Source organism: Halichoerus grypus, chromosome 2 (genome assembly GCF_964656455.1).
Source record: "Halichoerus grypus chromosome 2, mHalGry1.hap1.1, whole genome shotgun sequence".
Classification (NCBI taxonomy): domain Eukaryota; kingdom Metazoa; phylum Chordata; class Mammalia; order Carnivora; family Phocidae; genus Halichoerus; species Halichoerus grypus.
In genome coordinates, this window is record NC_135713.1 from 182,341,216 (window position 1) to 182,363,417 (window position 22,202).

Genomic DNA, 22,202 nt, shown 5'->3' on the forward strand with positions numbered 1-22,202 from the left:
ATGAGCAACCTTTGCCACCTATTTGTCCCTTTATCCTTTTCTCCACCATCCAAAAAAAAAAAAAAAGTATCTTTTAAACTGATACACTCTCACTTGCTTCCCTATTTTCAAAATTACATCAGTTGTATATCCTCATTCTTATTAGTGATTGTGCTATGCTTGCAGCCCAGCTCAAGTGAAATATTTTTCCCCAAATCACCACATAAATAACAGCCTATTTGGAAGCAAAATGTTGTATGTATTACGTAACACCTAGCTGATAAAAGTCATTGCCTAAGTTGAAATCAGGAGCAACCTCTAAAGTTGCTGTTTGGCTGGAATAAAGAAACAGCAAGGTGTTTTGAAAATATCATAGACCCAGAGTCAGGTATTTCTGAAATCCAATGCTTTTCTATGTATTACCTGCATAATCCCAGATATGGTTCTCCTCCCTACTAATTCATTTATTTTCTCATTTATCAAATGAAGTTGTTTAATACTTCATAGTGTTGTTGTGAGGGTTACAAAAAAGGCAGTGTCTGGCATATAGCGGGTTATATAGCTATAATTTTCCTAAAGGATTCTTTTGAAGTTCTATATAATAACTGTCATGGGAATTATCATTCTATCTGAAAATCTAAATTTTAAGGCGTTCTCAAAAATCAATAGAATTATTTGTAAAGGCCACTTTTCTTCTTGGCATTTCTATAGTTTTGCCAATTTGGAGACACATGTACTGGTCTGCCATTTCACTTGCTAGCAATGGATTCTTAGGCCACCACCCAGAACGTTCTAGATGTGAGGGAGGTCTCCTTACAATGTGCTCAAGGTCAATCTCAACTCTCAGATTCTCTATCATTATGACTGGTGATGTGTCAAGTGATCGGACTTCTTCAATGCCTCATACACAGTGCCAGTGAAGCAACTTCTCCACTGTGACATCTTCTCTTTGTTCTACATTTGAGCAGAAGCAACCTCATAAATTAAAATTTGTTTAATCCACACAGATAACACTTGGCCTAACTACTTGAGAAATCTTTGATTATTGCCTTTATTGATGTTTTAAGATAAATGAAAAGATCTTTCAAATAATTGGGCATTTGGTGTCAGTGAGGGAATTAGGTCAAAAAATTGACAATATGGCTTACTTTGAAAAATCAGAAATGGCCAGCAAGCTCATATCTATAGTTGTAGACTTTTCATAATAATTTAAGTTATCACAGGGGTTGGGCCTAGGGCTTGCCCTAGGAGGAGCCAGAATTGGAGGTAAAATCAACCACCTGGGAGGCAGACCCTTGATTGAGCAAAGAGTCAAAACCAGTGAATCAGGACAAAGGGCAATTATATGCCCAGACACTCAAGGAGTACGCTAGCTCACGTATGACTTGCCATGGTAGGTCTACTGCATAGAAAAAAGCATAAGATTTTCACTCAGACATGTCTACAGGATAGGGCAGATATTAAGGAGGAAAAAGGCAAAATATACCACTGATTAGGGGAGGATATCCAGGCCAAAAGAAAGAGTACTCTGTTCAGAGACTCTAGAGATGAGCAACAAGAGACAGCTTCGCCAACGGATGGCACCAAATATGGTTAGAAGGGGTACTGAAATCACAGCAGGCAAAAACATAGATAGGGGCATTTTGCTAGGTCAGGAGAAACAGGGGAGGATGGATATGGATCAGAATCTAGTACAGGTAAGAATACTGTTTTCAAGAAATAATTAGCTAGGGCACCTGGGTGGCTCAGACGGTTAAGAGTCTGCCTTCGGCTCAGGTCATGATCCCAGGGTCCTGGGATCGAGTCCCGCATCGGGCTCCCTGCTCCTTGGGAGCCTGCTTCTCCCTCTGCTTCTCTCTCTCTCTCTGTCTCTCATGAATAAATAAATAAAATCTTAAAAAAATATATATATATATTAAAAAAAAAAGAAAAGAAAAAAAAAAAGAAATAATTAGCTAACTATTCAATGTAATTCTGCCATTTACTGTGCTCCCACTATCCACCTACCTTGGATGGCTCAGCAGCTAGGATGATCCCTCAGGCAGATAGAGGCTGGAAGCTACTTCCATATGTTGATATAGAAGCAAAATGTGAAGAGGGCCTACCTCTATCCAGAGTCCGACATTCATAAAAGTGTCTAATGTATCATAAGCCTTTAACAAATACTTATGTAAAGATGGCATTCTCCACAATGTACTCAGATATTCTCCTTAGCTTTTCTAGTCTACTGTTAAGGAAAAACAGATACAAGGATAAAGGCGAGAAAATAGCATCTAATCCCATGGGGTTAGAAATTGAGCTTCTCTTACCACATTCTCTATTCCATATTTTGGTAATTTCTTATATATATAATAACATCACCACTGTCAGGTGACCACAGAAATGAATTATTTACCCCCTATTGCCATGTGAAACTACCTTCCACTGTGGCTAATTCAATACTGCCTTGTCTCACTTCTTAGAACCGGATGCCCAATACCAGGTGAAAACTGGTTCAAGAAGAGGTAGAGAACTTTAACCAGGGGAAAGACAGTTGGTCAAAAATACCCAGGATGACTCTTTTATGTGTGTAGATCAAGAATAGGAAAAAAGGGGTGCCTGGGTGACTTAGTTGGTTAAGTGTTTGACGTAATTCCAGCTCAGGTCATGATTTCATGGGTCAGAGATCGAGCCCTGCGTCCACTCTCTCTCTCCCTCTGCCTCCTCCTCCCCCATCATGCACTCTGTAAAATAAATTAAAAAATCTTTTTCTAAAATCTTCTATGGAATATGTATAGGAAAGGTAAGCACACTTGTTATGCTTCAGAATTTTTTTCTTACAAATTTAATTCACAGAGAAAGGGAGAGAGAAAGGGTATGTGAGGGGGAGGAGACTGATTATAGATGGGATAGGCAACATGCATCCTGAGAAGCAGGTACTGTTATAGAAGCCTATCAGCAAGTACCGGTGCATATCCAAAGAGGTCTGGGCAGCAAAAGATTTTTGCACTGCAATCACTAGTTTTGCTCTAGCAGCAAATTATCTCAACTCTCTAGGACTCAGTTTCCTCATCTGTAAAGCAAAAAGGCTGAACTAGATAATCTTTAGGTTACAGCATTGATTTGCTGGCACTCAATGGGTATCCTTTCAAGATGTGCCCCCTCCCTGCTAAACTCGTAGTTTCATTTATTCAGCACTAGTCTGATCATGCTCTGCTCTCTTTCCATGGGGAGTCTGTCTTCAGAAGGATGATTATTCTACGTGCATCCATCTGAAGCTTATTTCTGCAGTGAGCATCTGTTTCCACTCAGGTAAGAGACTGAGATGGATCTGCTCTCAGAGATGTGTGGGTCCATGTACCATGTGTGCCAGGCAGGGGAGAATTAACTGGAAAGACTGAAATGCTTGAAAAATCATTAAATACCCCTCAGAAACCTCCAGAAATAGAAAAAGAGAAGGCAGACTTGAGTACTTGTCAATCGAGCAAAATGTGAACCTAAAGAGACTGCTGAAAAGAAGAAAAAAAGCCCTGGTCTCTGTGTTCTCTCCCCCCCAGAAGGAGCTCATCAGCTGGAGGGGAGAATCAAGAGGCAGTTTGCACAGAGTTCAGGCTGAGCGTTAGGGAGAAAATTGGATTCTGTAGTGGCAGAAACAGTGACTTTGAAGGGTCAACATCAACATTTAGTGATGGATACAGCTTGGTACAACTTAGAATTTTAAAAGTACTCAAGAAAATCAAGAGTTAAGGATTCAAGTAAACACTGTTTCAGGGCCTCAGAAGAACTGGCCAGGCTGGAGTAAGCATTTGACTCCTAGAAGATGGGGGGGAAGAAATTCAAATAACCAAAAATTGTCATAAGTATAGAAAGCATTGTATTAATAATAGTGTACTGAAGAAGTATAATCAAGAGTTACAGACTGGAAATTAGAGAGGATTCAAAGATGACTCGTGAATGTGTGGGGACCATACCCAGATGGAGGAAGCCCCCATTCCCTGAGATAGAGGATCCGGGAAGATGATTTGTTAGGCAACTCAGAGGGCAGGTGGGGAAAATAACTGTTTCAGTTTGGGACATGTTAATTTTGATGGACCTCTGAAACATCCTAGAGTATCAGTCAAGTAGACTATTGATGGCTCAAAGACAATGTCTAACCTGAATATAGTAATAAAGAAAATCTTAGGGTGCAAAGCACCATCTACAAGGACAGCACTGAGGAAAAGAGGGGAGGGTGTAGGAGAAAAGCTTAAGGAATTCTGTTGTTTAATTGCTGCACAGTTGAGGACATATCTACAAAGAAGATGGAATATGCAGCCAGAGAAGCAGAAAAATGAAATAGAGCAGCGTAGCATCATGGAAGTCAAGGAAGTAAGTGGTTTTTGTTTTCTTATTTTTTATTAAAAATTTTATTTATTTGACAGAGCGAGAGAGAGTACAAGCAGGGGGAGTGGCAGAGAGGGAGGAGGCAGGCTTCCCGCTGAGCCACCCAGGTGCTCCAAGAAAGTAAGTGTTTTAAGAAGACAGCGTCTAACACTGTCAGAAGCTATGGAGAGATCAAGTAAGGTAAGGCCTGAAATTAATTGGTTAAAGGAGATTAATGGTGTGGAGGTTATGAGTGGCAGAGTGAAAGCTGTTTCTGATGGACTGATGAGGGTAGATGTCAGGCTACATAGGGCTGAGGATTAAATCAGAGGTGAAGGAAAGGTGTTATAAAATATAATAAAGAGAAGGGGAGAGATGGGGTGGCAAATGAAAAGGAATATGAATTTGAGAGTTTTATTATAATTATTTTAATTTTAAAGCTTCACGGGTATTTTTTAATTTTTATTTGTTTGAACTACATTTGACATATAATGTGTAAATTTCAGGTGTGTTAACATGTTAATTTGATGCATTTATATACTGTAATATGATTGCCCTTACAGTGACAGGGTCATTAGTACCTCTATCATGTTACATAGTGATCCTTTCTTTTTAGTGCTTGGAACCATTCAAGGGTATTCAGAAGCTGATAGGGAAGATTGAGATTATAGGGAGTGATTGAATACACTAGAGAGAATAACTTAAGAGATATGTTAGCATTTAAAAGATTTAGGTTTAAGGGGCGCCTGGGTGGCTAAGTCGGTTAAGCATCTGCCTTTGGCTCACGTCATGATCCCAGGGTCCTGGGATCGAGTCCCACGTCGGGTTCCCTGCTCAGCAGGGGAGTCTGCTTCTCCCCCTGCCCCTGCTCATGCTCTCTCACTCACGCTCCCTCTTTCAAATAAATTCTTTTTTAAAAATTTAGATTTAAGTTGGTTATGAGCATACCCTGAGATGCAACCAGTAAAAATAAACAACAAACAAGCAAAAAAAAAAAAAAACAAAGTGGGCAGGGGAGGAAAGGTACTTTTACAGGTGTTTAGGGTAAGTATGATAGCTCTACTTGGCTTCCAAACTCCTCAGGCCATCTGTGGTAGGCAGGCTTGTGCGGTAGTTTTTATGGGAGGGATTTCTGGACTCAAACTGCTTGGTTTAAATCCCAGCTTTGCCACTTACCAGCTATGTGATTTAAGCCGAACTATAGAGACTCTCCAAGCCAGGAGTCACCTCACCAGTAAAATGGGAAGTTATAATAGCATGTGCTATAAACACACACACACCATTAATTCTGCATACACACACACACACTTTTACACAAACACACATATCTATACACACACACATATTTTTACTTTTGAAAAGTAACCAGTAATATAATAAGCTCTATAAAGGAGTGTTAGAAATGATAGGAGTAATATTTTCCCAAATTTTTAGTAAGACAATTCTATGTGAATATATAAGAAATCAGGTTGTTAACTGATGTTTATTTTAGTCTGTGTTCTTTTCAATCACATTTTTCCTGACCACATTTGGGAAATGGAGGCAGCTATGTACACCCTCCACATTCCATACTTGAATGCCTCATTGAAGAATTTTAAGGGGATCTTCGGGAGCCCACCAAGCACACTGCACTGATCCGTTTCATTTATTCTGTACATCTGTGCAGTTTGTGTACCCTATACTAGGGCCTAGTAAAATAAAGATAGATACGAGACAGTCCTTGTCTGTGAGTAGCTGAATGGGGGAGACACATAAACAAATTGTAGTAAAATAAAATAATAAAGATGCTGTGGGAGTTTCAAGAACTGAGGACACCAAATGAAGAGAGTGGGCCATCTACTGTAGTTTCTCTGCTGGACAAGTCAGCACTACAGCATAGTGCTCAGATCCTGGGGTCAGCGGGATGGGGCAATTGGTCTGCATGCTGTGAAGTATGGAGTCAAAGAGAGATCTGAAAGTAGTGTCAAAGTGTGAAGCTGGGATCAAGCCAAATAAACCAAAGCCAGACTTCTCAGTCTTGATTATGCCCTAGAATGACCTGGGGAGCTTTAAAAAAAAAAAAAAAAGTATGTCTGGGCCTTCCACCAGAATAATTAAATCAGAATTTCAGGGACATGGAGTCAGACATCAATATCTTTTTTAAATACTCTCTAGTCGGAATTCAGATGCAGGGAATCCAGTAGAGAACCACTGCCCTGAAGGGTCAAGTCAAAGGAGAGAGCATAGAAGTAGCAACAAGGTCTGAACCCACCCTAGATCCTTGCTGTTCAACAATGGTCCATGAACCAACAGTGTCTGCGCTGCCTGGGAGCTCACAGAAATGCAGAACCCTGAGCCTCACCCCATTAAAATCTGCATTTTGACAAGTTTCTTTATAATTCTTTTATACACTAAAATTTGAGAAGATTCTTGGGAAACCAGAGTCACTCCCCCTAACTAGTCTTCTCGCTTCTGCTCTTGCTCCCCCCGCAGAGTTTATACTGCTGAGGTTGCACTGTTGAGGACGAAGCCAATGCCATGTCTAAACTTGCCTTCATTGCCTTGAAAAATACAAAACCATATACTTAGGAGGACAAATGTCAACAACCGCTGAAACACCCTCAGGAAGCAGACCACGGGGAACTGGAAATCAAGGTGGGAAAATGACTCTGATTGCCACATTTTGGCAGCCTAAGACCAGGACCTACATCTGCTTTAAAATCAGTGCAGCAGTCTTGGCAATATGCACATTTGTAAATAAAGTTCTATCCCCCACTCCTGCCTCCTAGGGCTTCTATCAAGATGACAAATTGTAATCTGCACTGGGGCAATCAAGAACATATCAGATAGTTTTCTGACTCATTATCAGATCGGTGCTAAATTCCAATAATGAGTTTGGGTGCTAAATTCCAGTGATGTACTTGGCTGGGTGTTACAGAGGCAGGGCTTTCATCAGAGGACCTGAAACTGAAATGGAAACCCTCGTGAAATATTGGGTCTCTGTCAACCAAACAAGAAACAACTATTTTGGAGATTGGTGTTTAACACTGATCAAATTTTTCTAACTTTAAGAGCATACCAAATCTATAATTTATTGAATATTAAATCTGGAGTCATAGCAATAGAAATATCTATTTATTCTAAACCACAGAATTCAAATCTCTACTTCTCTCTGTGTCTAAAATTGGAATTGGAATAGGACAATCAGGAAAGTCTAGAAAGCATTGGCTAAAGCTGTGTTATGCATCAAATATGTATAGAAACACATTATTTTAAGACATAATGTTTCTTTGTTGTTTAATTCAATCATCTATCAAACACTCAAGTATATTTTCTCATTTAATTCTTACAATGCCATACAGAGCTTGAATTATTTATCATCGCATTCTGCCGCAAAAGAATCTGGGAAAAGAATCTTCACAAAGACATGGGGCTGCCCAAATTCACATAATGGTTTTGGTTATATCCATACGCTTGCCAAATTTACACCAAAGCCAAATCCTTTGACTCCAAATCCCAAACCCATTTCATGCCATTAAGCCATCTCTCCTATGCTTTGATTGATCACATTCTTGACAATATGCAACTTTTTTCTTATTGTCCAAAGAGTTTGAAGAAAAGCATCTGAGGCCCCGAACAATTGGTTCCTCCATTTGCCGCTGGGAAAGGCGTTTCCAGCTTGGTTCTCCCAATTTCCTTAAGAAGAAGAAAAGAAAGCTCTTCAAGGCGTGACCTCAGTTCCGTTCAAAGGAAACTCTTTGTGGCTTATTGATAGAGCCCCAGTGCCTTCTCAAGTCAAATTTATTCTAAAACAAATCAGAGGAGCTTTTGTTTACAGTGATGAACGCTCTGTGAAGAGGGTGTCTGTTGGCCCTGTGATAGATGTGAAGCAATTAGTCACAGTCGTGATGTGTGGTACTATTTTACTCACAAGCTATAAATACATGAGTTCTGTTTTTCTTGTTGTTGTTATTGTTTGTTTGTTTGTTCTGGATTGAATTGAGCACTGATTAGCATAGCAAAATCAGCTCATAAAATGAATGCCAACATTTAAACAACAATTATGGAGATGCAATTAAAACTTAATGTTGGGAGATTTGTGTACCCTACAGGAGAGCATCTGCCCAATAGCCAGGTGGGCACAAGGGAATAGCAGAAGAGGAAGACCTCCTGCTGACATTATCTTCATGAGAAAAACTGATGCTGAGTGAAGGTGACACCAGAAGGCAGTTTTGTCCTAAAAGGAGAAATTGAGGCAAGGGTCAAATAATACGGATATATTTTAATTTTAAATTTATACAAAGCATTAAAGGCCTTTTCAGATTTAGAAAAGACAGATTAACATAATTATTCCATTTCTATCCAATTAGAGAGCATCTGCTCTGTATTTGTATATGATTTTTTTTTCCTACCTCTGGCCAAATCCTCACAACTTACGAGAGGTATTCAGCCCCTATTCTGAAGTCATCTTATTTTTCTTTTCCCTAATTTCTGTCCTTAATTATATTAACTCTGTATTCTGTATCTTTGCAAACTTCCTCAAATTCTTTTTGTAATGAGGTAGAAAATTAATCATTCAATCACCCTTTTCTTTGGGAAAAAAAAATGTTTTCTGTCACTAGTTGTCTGACTTCCTTCTCTGTTGCCAAAATGCAAGGCCTTAGGATAGCTGTGTTCTGGGCATAAATAATGTGAGGACCTCAAAGAACCCAACTGAATTCTATTGACAGAAATAACCTAGATAAGGCACTAACCGCCCTGAATCTGCTTCTTACTTTGAACATTTGGGGACAGAAACTTTATCTTGTTCATCTATATATGCCCACCAACTACATTGGTTCAATGTAGGTCAATAAAATGTTGTGGGTTTTTTTTTGTTTGTTTGTTTTAATTCAATGGAGAAATTACAGACAAAATGGTAAAAAGCCTACGGCATAGTACATGCTCAAGGAACCTGTCCTCAGGACGATTTCTGTGAAATAGTGACTTTTAGGCTCAGTTTCTGGGCACAGATTACAGAAATAACCTACATCCTGCAACTCTGGAATTAATACTAACCAAAACTCTGAGCTGTCAAACTATTATTGAAGCATCTGGAAATTTTAATAAAAATTCCACACAGCAATAAGGAGTAATAAATACATTATCATCCTTGATTATCTACAGCTATTCCTCACTGAGCTAGACAGAAGTACTAGTTCCTTTTCCTTAACATTACAGTAGAGGAATTAAGTGCACAAGCCAGTGGGACCCAGGTCTGAAATGAGAGTCTACCACTTACTAATAGTGTGACCTTGGGGCAAGTCAATGGGACACTAAGACACATTTTCCGCATCTATAAATTAGAAGAAATGATAGTGCCTACACCATAGAGTTGTAGTGTATTATATGGGGAAAAGCTTTGTGGAATGCCTCCACATAGTATGTATGCAATAAATATTAGCTAATTCTGGTTCTCTTCTCAGTATGGTTGCTTACAAGTCTACCTAGTTATGCCAACATGAATTCATCTGAGACACTTTCCCTGCCCACACTCCCTAACAGTGTAATTTCCCCTTTCTAGGATCATTCTCATTATCACACAAAAGGTCTATAATATCTCTCATCACCCCCCCAGCACCCTATTATCTCCTCTAGCTACCATCCTATCTATCTCCCAGCTCCCCCATTTGATAAACTCCCAGACAAGGTATGAGTTATCAGTGTTCACTCGTGGATTTCCCTTTTTCTTTTAACCCACTTCTTTTTGGCCTCCAACCCCATCACTCTGCCAAACCCCCATTTGTCAAGGTCATTAATATCCTTCATTTTCCCAGACCCATTGGTCCAATGCTCAGTCATCCTTTTATTTGACGTCTTGGAAGCATCTGACATAGTTGACTATTTCCTCTTTCTTAAAACCCTTCTGTCACTGGGCTCCTGGGAAATCACTTTATTCTGGTATTATTTCTCATTCCTCATCAGCGGCTTCTCCATTTTCGTTGCCAAAATATAAATTTTGTAAAATCTGGTCTTTCCCCCTCTTTTCTCTACATAAGATCAACTAGGGAAGGAGTCTATCTAAAATTGTTCTCTGTTCCTGAGTTCTCCATTAATATCAGTGGCTCATCTCTACTTGGGTTTTTAGGTTTCTCAACCTTCTCCTGTCTTGATTTTACCCTGAAGCTTCATCCATGCCCTTTTTAGTAGATAGCATCACTATTTACTGTCCCTCAGGAAAAAGAAAACAAACACTGAGCTAAGATGTAAACTTTTTTCCTGCCCCTCTCCACCTTCTTTCTCAATCATCATCTTACTCTCTCAGTGACTGATCTTTCTCTCTGACTGATCTCTAACCACACAACATAGTTTATTTCAGGGCCCTTATCTGTGATGGTCTTTCTGTCTCCTTGAAATGAACTTTTCTTACAGAATTCACAAGTCTTGCTTCTTTGTTTCAACACAAATGTCACTTCCTCAGAGAGGTCTTTCCTGATCACTTATTTTATTTATTTTTTATTTTTTTATTTTTTTTTAAAGATTTTGTTTATTTATTTGATATAGAGAGAGATAACGAGAGCAGGAACCCAAGCAGGGGGAGTGGGAGAGGAAGAAGCAGGCTTCCCACCAAGCAGGGAGCCCATTGTGGGGCTCGATCCCAAGACCCTGGGATCATGACCTGAGCTGAAGGCAGACACTTAAGGACTGAGCCACCCAGGCGCCCCTGATCACTTATTTTAATATAGACCTCCCATTATCTTCCGTCCCCAATCTTCTATTAATTTGTCACATAGTTTTATTTTACCATTGCTTATAATCATAGGATCCATTTATTCAACTTGCTTATTGATTGTCTCACATCCAGAAGAATTTAAGCTCACGTAGAGCAAGGTCTTTGTTTCTTTCTTCCCTGTGTCCCCAGTTTCTGCTTATAATAAATTCTCCAAAAGTACTTGTGGAATAGTTGAACTATAGACATGGGACTTGGTTAAGGAAGGGTCTGATTCATACTTGGATCCTTGAAGGCCATATACACAAAAATGCATATTCTATTTATCTAAAGACTTGCTATCTTCATTTGCATCCTCAAAGCTCTTAGATACCACAAGAGTGCTGAATCTGAAAGCAAAAACACAAAAGTAGTAGCTCTGGCCTGTCATTTATAATCTAAATCCCCCAGAGAAATCACTGGAACTAGCAACTCAATTCCCCAAGTTGTAAAATGGTGATCATAACAGCTGCTATCACTAACCTAGAGAATTGTCAAACAAGAAAGGAAGGCATCACTTACTATACACCTACTATAGATCAGGCATTGTACACTCAGATATGTCTTTCATACATATTTCTCTTCCGAATTATTACAATGACTTTCTAACTCATTTCCCTGACTTCACCCATGAAATCCATTTAAGATGGCCCTGGAGTAATTCTAAAAATATAAATCAGACCCTATCACTCTCTTAATGACTAGGACACCCTCCTGCAGCTCTCTATTGACTAGATAATAAAGTCCAAATTCCTTGGAGTTACAAAAACAAACCTTTAAATTCTGGCCCCACCTCTTTCTCTTGTCTCATTTCCTAGAACTCCATTTCCCTCCATTCCACCATCTGAATTTCTTAAAGTATCACTCATTCATTTGTACTTAAATAAAACAGACTATTTCTTACCATTTGATTCTGTATTTGCTCTGTCCTCTGCCTGGATCTCCTCCCAGCCTTTGACTGTCAAACTCCCATTTATTCTATAAAGTTCCATAGACATGTAATTGCCTGTATGAAGCCTTTACTAGAATATGCCCAAACGTCCAGAAGAGTCAACCACCCTGTATTATTTCTGTACTTTTTACATGCAGTCATCACCCTTAATATATCATACTAATTTTTTTTGGTTGTCTTATATACTACAAGTTTCTTGAGGGCTATAACCAGTTCTTAATTACCTTCGTATCTACAGATAGTAAACATATAGTAAATTCTCTAAGTGTTTGTAGAAAGAATGAATGAATCACCTCATACAATCTTATAACTCTCCCTGTAAGTAGGTATTGTTTTCTTCACACTCACCAAAGAACACCAGACAATGTAAGTACCATCCAAACCAGGACGTATTGGAGCACAGAAAAGGAATCATTAAAAATTTCTCTGGGAAGACAAGCATAGATTAGGAGTGTTGGAAGACTTAGGGTCACCATATATGAAAAAGGCCCTACCTGAGCCAGTGTCCCTTTATCTCACTCACTGCTCTCCACCCCCTGTGGCCTCCTATGTGCTCCTAGAGCACTCCAAGCATGCTTCCACTTCAGAGCATCTGCATGCTCTTATTAGATGTTACCTTATCCAAGTAACCTTCCCTAACCACTCTCTAAAACAGCATACATACTCCAACCCACCTCATTCTCCATCACCTAAACTTCCTTCATCTTTCTTCATAGACCCAATCACCATTTGGCATACTTGATTATTTTTATTTATTTTCTGTTGTAGGTGCTGGGAAGTTATCCAAGGTTCAATTGGCAGAGTGTGAACAGTTAGCCAGAAAAGGGATGTTGGTACTAAAATAATGGAGAACTTTAAAAGGTTGACAGAAAGGTTTGAATACCATTTTGTTGAAAATGTGAAGCCTAGGGGCACCTGGGTGGCTCAGTCTGTTGGGCGTCTGCCTTTGGCTCAGGTCACGATCCCAGGGTCCTGGGATCGAGCCCCACATTAGGCTCCCTGCTCCGCGGGAAGCCTGCTTCTCCCTCTCCCACTCCCCCTGCTTGTGTTCCCTCTCTGTCTCTCTCTCTCTGTGTCAAGTAAATAAATAAAATCTTAAAAAAAAAAAAAAAGCCTGAGTTTATCACATCCTATAGCAACACCTAATAAGGACCATAGAGAGGGTCCATAAGACTCCTTCCAAAGAAGGCAGCCCTGTAGAGCTGGATCAGATTCTCCAACACTGGCTCCACTTAGTCCCACCTTCCCTATCTTCCATACTCCACAATAAAGTGGTCTCAGAATGCCTTGCAGCACAACTGGGCCGAATGAAGAATTAAACCAGAAGTAAGAGAACTTGACAACATTTTGAAATAAAGGGACAAGGAAAAGAGTCCAGAGTGACAGTAAGTTTTCAAACCCAAATGATGGAAAGAGCAATGATTCCATTTGCATTAGTGAGAGAACCAGAGAAAAACTGACCATTTCAGTTTAAAACATGTTGATTTTGAAGACATGACAGAAACTTCAGGTAAAATATCTAGTACATATCTGGAAATGTAGGATTCGAAATTAGGAAATAAATCTGCATCTAGGACTCAGATTTGGGAACCATTTGCATCGATGTGTTATTTGAAGCTAAGAAAGCCAGTGAGATGAGCAAAAAATAAATTGAGAAAAAAATATTTTAGCAAGATCTTAGAGCCAATTTAAGCAGGATGAGGAGGTAAACAAGTGAGGGAAGAAGTGTAAGTAGCAAAAGGAAGATCGCTTTAATAACATGACTGGTGGGTATTTCTGGGGAGATGGTGGACTAGGACGACCCTAAGCTCACCTCACCCCAGTGTTATCTACAACTAGGTAACACTAATATCAGTGTAAATAACCCCAACCCAAAGACTGGCAGAACAAACTCCACAGCTAAATGTAGAGAAAAGGTCCCATCAAAGAGGGTAGGAAGAACGGAGATGTGGTGGGCAGCTAAATGGAGCTGCAGGACTGTCCACAGGAGGGAAGGACCTGAGGGTGCAGAGAGGGAAGAGAAACAGACCCTCACACTGGGGAACCCACAAAGGAAAGATGAATCCCCGTAACATTTGGCTTTGAAAACCAGAGGGTCCGAATTTCATGAGTTCTTAACAGCCAACAGGACTTAAAACCAGAATTTAAAAAAATCAGTGGCTCCACTCAAGGAGAGCTTGTTGGATGAGAGGAAACTGAGTCCCTGCCCTTAAAGAGACAGCACAGCAAACAGCCCACAGAGAAACAGTATAGAAGCAACAGTTTGAAAAAATGCCTGGGGCATCCAGGAGAAAGAGTTATTTACTCATCTCAGGGGTGTTCTAGAGGGACAGAGATCACTGGAAGACTGGTCCAGGAACAAAGGAGCTGGCAGGAGCCATTCCCCCCCTCTACCCCGCAGCATAAACAGATGGCCACCTTGGGAAGCAGCACAGCACAGACACCTGCTACCTAACTTGCTACGGCCACTGCTCCACCCCCTGCCCTCCAGCCAGGCCTGCCTCAGTCCCTGTGCTGTAGGTCCTGTCCTCCAGGGGACTGGCTGTGCACAGATCTTGCAAACGCTGCATGTCCTGCCTCTGCACACACCAGGGAACCGCCTCCTCAAATATGCTTTTGGCTGGAATCCATCCAAAGCAGAACCACAAGCCTGGCAGTGTGCGAGCAGCCCGGACAGGAGCCAGCACCCACTCCGAAGAGACTCCTTTCCTGCGGAGAGGGAAAGATAACCACACACTCCAGGCCGACTTCTGTCCCAGCAGTGGGCTAGGGGCAGACAACTGGGCTAACTGCAGGCCCGCCCACCAATGAAAGCTTCTTAGGGGAAAACACAGGGAAAGCACCCTGCAGTTTGGTGCTACCGCACCTCACAGACACATGATCTGACTCCATCAAGCCCGAGGCGGTCCCACACTGGCCCACTAACAGTCCAAGGACCAAACACTGCCCAGAGCAGGCGAAGACAGCGACTGCAGATGACTGGACTGAAGGCAAGAGCAGTCCAGCCACCCCCAGCAGGAAACACGTGACACACACAGGAGACACCTCTGGAGTGCCAGGTTCCAGTGAAGAGGGGACACTGCACCTCAGGACACCAGAGGATTTCTTCTTCATAAGGACACTACTTTTAGAAGCAGGCCATAGAGCTGACTTTCCTAACACACAGAAACAAAGAGGGCTACACAAAATGAGGAGACAGAGGAATATATCCCAAGTAAAAGAACAGGACCAAACCACAGCAAGAGACCTAAGCAAAACAGAGATGAGTAATAGGTCTGATGAAGAAACTAATGATCATAGAGATGCTGGAGTTGAGAAGAGAGTGGAGGACATCAGCAAGACCCCTAACAAAGAGAAAAAGAACCAATCAGAGATGAAGAACACAATGAATGAAATTAAAAATATACTAGATGGAATAAATAGTTGACTAGAAGAAGCAGAAAAACAAATCCGTAACCTGGAAGACAGAGTAATGGAAAGTAATCAAGCTGAGCCAGTGAGAGAGGAAAAAAATATGTAAAGGGGTGCCTGGGTGGCTCAGTTGGTTAAGTGTGTGGCCCTTGCAAATTATGGATCTCAGGGTCCTGAGATTGAGCCCAGCATAGGGCTGCGCAATTAGCAACGGGGGGGAGTGGGGGTGTGGAGGGTGGTGTTTGCTTCCTCCTTCTCCCTTTCCCTCTACCCTTCCCCCCACTTGCACTCTGTCACTTAAATAAATAAATAAATCTAAAAAAAAAAAGAAAAAAAACCCACAGCCAACATCATACTCAATGGTGAAAAACTGAGAACTTTTTCCCTAAGGTCAGGATCAAGACAAGGATGCCCACTCTCACCACTTTTATTCAACATACCGTCAGAAGTCCTAGCCACAGCAATCAGAAAAGAAAAAGGAATAAAAGGCATCCAAATTGAAAAGGAGGTACTAAAGCTTTTACTGTTTGCAGATTACATACTATATGTAGAAAACCCTAAAGACTACCAAAAAATTACTAAAACTGACAAATGAATTCAGTAAGGTCACAGGATGCAAAGTCAACATAGAGAAATCCATTGCATTTGTATACACTAATAATGAAGCAGCAGAAAGAGAACGTGATGGTGAGGATGTGGAGAAAAAGGAACCCTCATGCAATGTTGGAAATGCAAACCGGTGCAGCCACTCTGGAAAACAGTACAGAGGTTCCTCAAAAAATTAAAAATAAAACTACCCTATGATCCAGGAATCGCACTACTGGGTATTTACCTAAAGAATATGAAAACACTAATTCAAAAGGATATATGCACCTCTATGTTTATTGCAGCATTATTTACAATAGCCAAATTATGGAAGCAGCCTGAGTGTCCATTGATAGATGAACGGATAAAGAAGATGTGATGTGTATATATATATATATACAATGAAATATTATTCTGCCATAAAAAAGAATGAAATCTTGCCATTTCCAACAACATATAGAGATCTAGAGAGTAAAATGCTAGATGAAATAAGTCAGTCAGAGAAAGACAAATACCATATGACTTCACTCACATGTGGAATTTAAGAAACAAAACAAACCGACAAAGAAAAAAAAAAAGACAAACCAAAAACCAAACTCTTAACTCTAGAGAACACACTGATGGTTTCCAGAGGGGAGGTGGGTGGGGGGATGGGTGAAACAAGTGATGGGGATTAAGGAGGGCACTTGTTGTGATGAGCACGGGGCAATGAATGGAAATGCTGAGTCACTATATTGTATACCTGAAACAAATATAATACCATACACTAACTCTACTGGAATTAAAATAAAAAAAAAAAATAACATGTGAGTGGTAGATGTGTATAGATATTAGAGTAGAATATTTAGAAGGAGATGAGTAGAATCTTTACAGGGCAACATGATTAGTAAGCAGCTAAGAGGACTCAGGGGAGAGCAGTCTGTGAAGAGCTGAGGTGGCATGGTTTTATAACTTTATAGAACAATCTAAGAGTAGGAATAGAAAAGGCAAGTAGTGGGAGCTTCTGCACATTGGCATTTTACCCAATAATTGTAGAATTGACCTGATATCTAGGGAGTACCACAGTATACACAATCTAGCAAAATATAAGGAATTCTAGGGTGTAAAGTAGCACTGAGTGGATAGCTCCAGTTGAGAAGCCCCGCCTTTTGCTCAAGTACTGGAAAAAATCACCAAGGTCAATGAAAATCTAACTATACGATCAGACAGAGGAGGTAATAGAATCAGAGTATCAAAGCTGGGCAAAAATTAATTCTAATCCTTCCGTGGATTTTTGAGCAATTTATTGGGTGACTGAATGATTCAACAGGTCTGAAGCACAGACAACGTATCGGGCACTTTCCTCAATTCTGGAGATGGAAAAATCTCAGATGAGCAGAGAGATAAGGCACAGAAATCTGAAGCAACTTAATGAGGGTCCCACAAGAAATTTATGGTAAAACCTCCTGAGTCCCGGTCTATGCTTTTTGCCTTCTGCCCAATTTCTTACACTTCTCTCCAACCAAGTGCTATTTTATTTTTTTTCCAAATCCGGACTAACTTCTTTGAAAGTTCTTGGATCTTTTGGCATTTTCTAATTTGTTCTGATTTTATAGGTGGCTTCATTTAATCAAAATCCTGTTTCTCCAACTATAAAATGATAATATAGCTGTAACCTGCACTTGCTTATTCATGGTAATAAGCATTACAGAGATAGAGTCATCTGAGTTCCTTGGAGAAAGGTACTATGGAGACAAAGGCAGATATTCAATATTGCAAATAATCTCATCTTCTCTTACTATCAGATGTTCATTTAAATTGCATGAAATAGAAAAAAAGTGGCTTCTTTAAAATTCCATTGTAGAAAGATATCCATTCTGATCCAGCTGTGTCATAAAAGTAAGAGTGGGAAACACCATTCTTTGTACTTGGAACAAACAGAAAATGGCTAGTTCTATTTCACCAAAAGGCAACTCAGGGGGATTGGCTCTATTAGCAGTACAGGAAGAAGACCACTTCATCTGAAAACAGTAACACTATTTTGCAGTCATCAGAGAGGGAGAAAAACCATGAGAGACTCTTAACCATAGGAAACAAACTGAGAGCTGCTGAAGGGGAGGTCGGTGGGGGGATGGGGTAACTGGGTGTCAGGCATTAAGGAGGGCACGTGATGTGATGAGCACTGGGTGTCATATGCGACTGGTAAATTATTGAACACTACATCTGAAACTAATGATGTACTATAAGTTGGCTAATTGAATTTAAATAAATGAAAAGAAAAAACAGTAACACTGTTTTGTTACACATGATAGATTCTCTGGAAAGTAGGTGTGCCCTGCTCAGTGCAAGTTAATCCATTTTTTCCACCCTGGTGGTGCTGAATTGTTTGGTGGACAGCTTGGCTGCACTGGGAATTGCATTTTCCAGAACTCGCTTTCCTGTAGGTTCTGGGTCAGTCAGATGAAGTTGCATGATTTGGGTGAGGAAGAAATAAAGCTGCAGGGTTGTCACCCTTTGAGGTTGGTCCCGGCTGCAGGTAATGAGAGGCAGGTACAGATGTGCTGACAGATTCTGGTCGGCCCAGATTATTTTCTCAGCTACCACCCCTGCTGTGGTAGGCAGAGTTCTAAGAAAGCCCCGAGGTTCTTGCTCCCTGGTGTACCCGCTTTGTGTAATGCCCTGCCCTTGAGTGTGCGGGTTGGGGGGGGGGGGGGACTGTGAATATGATGGGCTATCACTCCCACAGCTAGGTTACTAATCAGCTGACTCTGAGTTAATCAAAAGCAAGCTTATCTGGGGTGGGCTCGACCTAATCATCAGAGCCTTTAAAAGAAGGTAAAGTGTCAGAGAGGTTCATTCCTACTGGCCTTGACAACATAGCTTCCCTGAGATCTACAGCAGCGAAGAAAAGAATTCTGCCAACAACCATATGAGCCTGGAAGACACCCCAAGCCTCGGAAGAGACCCCCAAGCCTCAGATGAGACCCCAGCTTCTGAGACCCTAGGAAGAGGAGCAGGCTAACCAGTGTCCAGACTCCTGACCCACGAAAACTGTGAGATAATAAGTATGTGTTGTTTTAAATCGGTAAATTTGTGGTAATTTGTTACATACTAATATAAACAGACAACTAATATATCTGTTCACCAAAAGAACCCCCAGGCGCACCCCATCAGATGCCTTGCTGAAAATTCAAAGGCAGTGGCCATGAAGAGCAAAGACATTCATAGACTTCACCAGCCTCTCTTGATGGTCTTACTCTAACAGCTAGACATGCCCGCTTCAATACTTCCCTGCAAGTTCTAACTCCCCAGCTCCTTTTGTTAACTGTGTATCATCTAATTTGTTTAACAACTTTCTCACTTTCTAACACTCATAGTGGCTCTGCTTCCCTGAATGAACCATGACCGATACGGTGACAAGTACCAGACGTAGTGCTGGGACAACAGAATCTTTAGAATGGAGATCTGGAATTGGTTTTAACATCTAATTAGACTTATGGACGTTAATGACCTTGTCACCAGTGTTAGAGAGCACATTGGTAGTCCAAGGAATTCAGTGACAATACAGAGAACTAAATTGTCACCTCTAGACATCTATATTCAAGCACCCATGGAAGGCAGTGCTTTAGGGGACCAAGTGGTTGCTCCTATAAACATTTTTAGTTAAAATAAGGCATATTGGGGTTACTTGGCCAATTACAAATGCATTAGAGCACTTAGAGAAATAAACGTATGATCCTGTGGCTTTAAATTCCCACTGCAAGGTCCAGTAAAAAATCAGAAAGCTTTTGTAACTACCCTAAAAAACCCGTATCTCCTATAACCATAGGCACAAGATTTCCAAAAATCAAACCAAAAGTCTAATCCTGTGGGTGACTTAAGTACAATGCAGATTGAATCCACAACTGTGTAGGGTTTTTGTTTTTGTTTTTGTTTTTATGTTAAATTTAGGGTATTGCCTGAGAAGGAGCAGGATGTTGGAAATTTGGATGGAGGGATTTAATGGGCAGAGTCTAATGAAACTGAGCACATCACACCCTGAAAATTCTAACAAGCTTCCTTTAACAATAGAAGCAGACCTTGCTCCCTTGTATAAGTTGTGTCTCCCTATGGCTGAAGAGCCTGCATTTAATTCCCGTGAGGTAGTTACCTACAGGGGACTGCTGGTTCTCCTCAGGACCTTATCCCACCACCTGTCATTGTTTCCAGGCTCAAGTCCTGGCATGACCTATAGAATCAGATGCAAAATACAACCCATGAAAAGGAGCCATATGCCCATAAAAAGAATTGTGAGATTTTTCTAATTTACACTGAATGATGGTTAGAGCCAAAGCAGTAATCAGAATGGTTGAAAGCACAAAGATCGTTGATGTTGGCTAAGTGATCATACTGTCCTTGGGACTAAAATAAAAGGGCAGAAGTGAAAAAAGGTTCTAGATCAAAATGAACTTAAATTGTCAAAAATATAGGCCCCAACTTGACTTGAGCCAGCGTACAGACTCAGTAACTTGAGTAAAGAGGAATCCAAGTCCCCTTGAGAAAGGAATCCATGAAGTGCTAAAAATGTATGCCTCAAATCCTTCTCCTGCTCTTCTCCAGTGTGACCAGTGACCATTTACCAAGATGGCTTGGATAGAAGAGGTGGGGGAAGGTTATGTTGGCCTTTCAGGAATTACTGAACAATAGCTTTGAACTACCACTAATTTCTGGTGACTTAAAATGTTAACCTGATCTACCAGTCAGAGTAGGGGCTTATGGAGGCCCTGTGATTATGAAGTTTTGGCCCAGGTCTATCTCACAGCAGGCACAGTGGGCCCCCAAACCCAATCTGTGCTTATCTCCGCTGTTCCAGAATATAAAGTTAGTAGACATATCAGAAACTGGCAGAGTTCCCACATTGGTTTCCAGACACATAATGTGATGGCTCTTCTTGTAGGAAAGGTCACATAGAAGCCACCAGAATTGACTCTACTTACTAAAATAATAAACCAAAATGACACTGCATTCTTGGAGAGATTGAAAATATGGCCACCCTCAAGGCCTCAGAAAATGCAAGAGTGGTGATTCTTACCACCTACCTGTTCCACCTTCCACAGAAGACAGAGAATGGATGTTCTAAAAATGTCAGGGGATTACTGTAAACTTAGAACTATTATTGTAGCTGATGCAGTACGTCAACATATCCACGGGCACCTGGTATCCAGCTATCGTTCTGGTGAATGATTTTCCTCTATATACCTAATAGTGTGGACCACTGAAAAACAATTTACATTCATCTGGCAAGGTCAGTCCCATTCATTGTCTTACCCCAGGGTTATATTCAACTCTTAATTGCTAAATCAGAGTCTAGTCTCCAGAGTCCATGATTGCTTCTTCTTTTCTTACACTGAGCCACGATATTAATGATATCATATAACATTGCTTCTAACAGAAATCTGACCAGTGCAGCAATACCTTTGCACTCACAGAGTTTACTGGTATTATCATGTCCCCTAACACCCTGAAATAGCTGAACTGTTGAATGCACTTTTGAAGACTCAGTGTATTAGTTGGGTAGCAACACTTTGCAAGGTTGGGTTGATCGCCTCAAAGACGTGGTAAATACCCTTTATCTGCAACCAACATACAATGCTATCTTTCCTTCGCAGATCAGGGATTCAAGGGTTGGAAATGGGAGTGGCCACATTCATTATTTCTCCTAGTGGTCATCTAGCTAAAATTTCCCCCAACCTTATAACGTTGTGCTCTGTTTACTTACAGGTCTTCATTCCCAAGAAAAAAAGGCTTCCACTGGGGACACAGTAATTATGCCATTAAAGTAAAAGTTGAAACTGCCACGTGGTCACTTTGATCTACTTGAGCCAGTGAAACAATAGGTAAAGACAGGATTGTTCTACATCTGGGTGATTAATCCTATTTTTTTTTCCTGACAGAAGGAAATTAAATTGCATCTATACAACAGGAGCAGGGAGGGGCATGTCTAGAATTCAGGAGAGCCTCTGGTGCATCTCTTAGTTGTCCCATGGCCTGTGGTCAAAGTTAATGGAAAACAACAACAACCCCATATAGAAATGAAGGTTTGATCACCTTTGTAAACAAGGAACCATGACCAGCTGAAATGCTTGCTGAGGGCAAAAGGAATATCAAACATGTATTAGAAAGAAGTTATAACTGCCAGCTTTGATCCCATGAACAACTGCAGAAAAGCAAACTGTCGTAGCGAGGAAA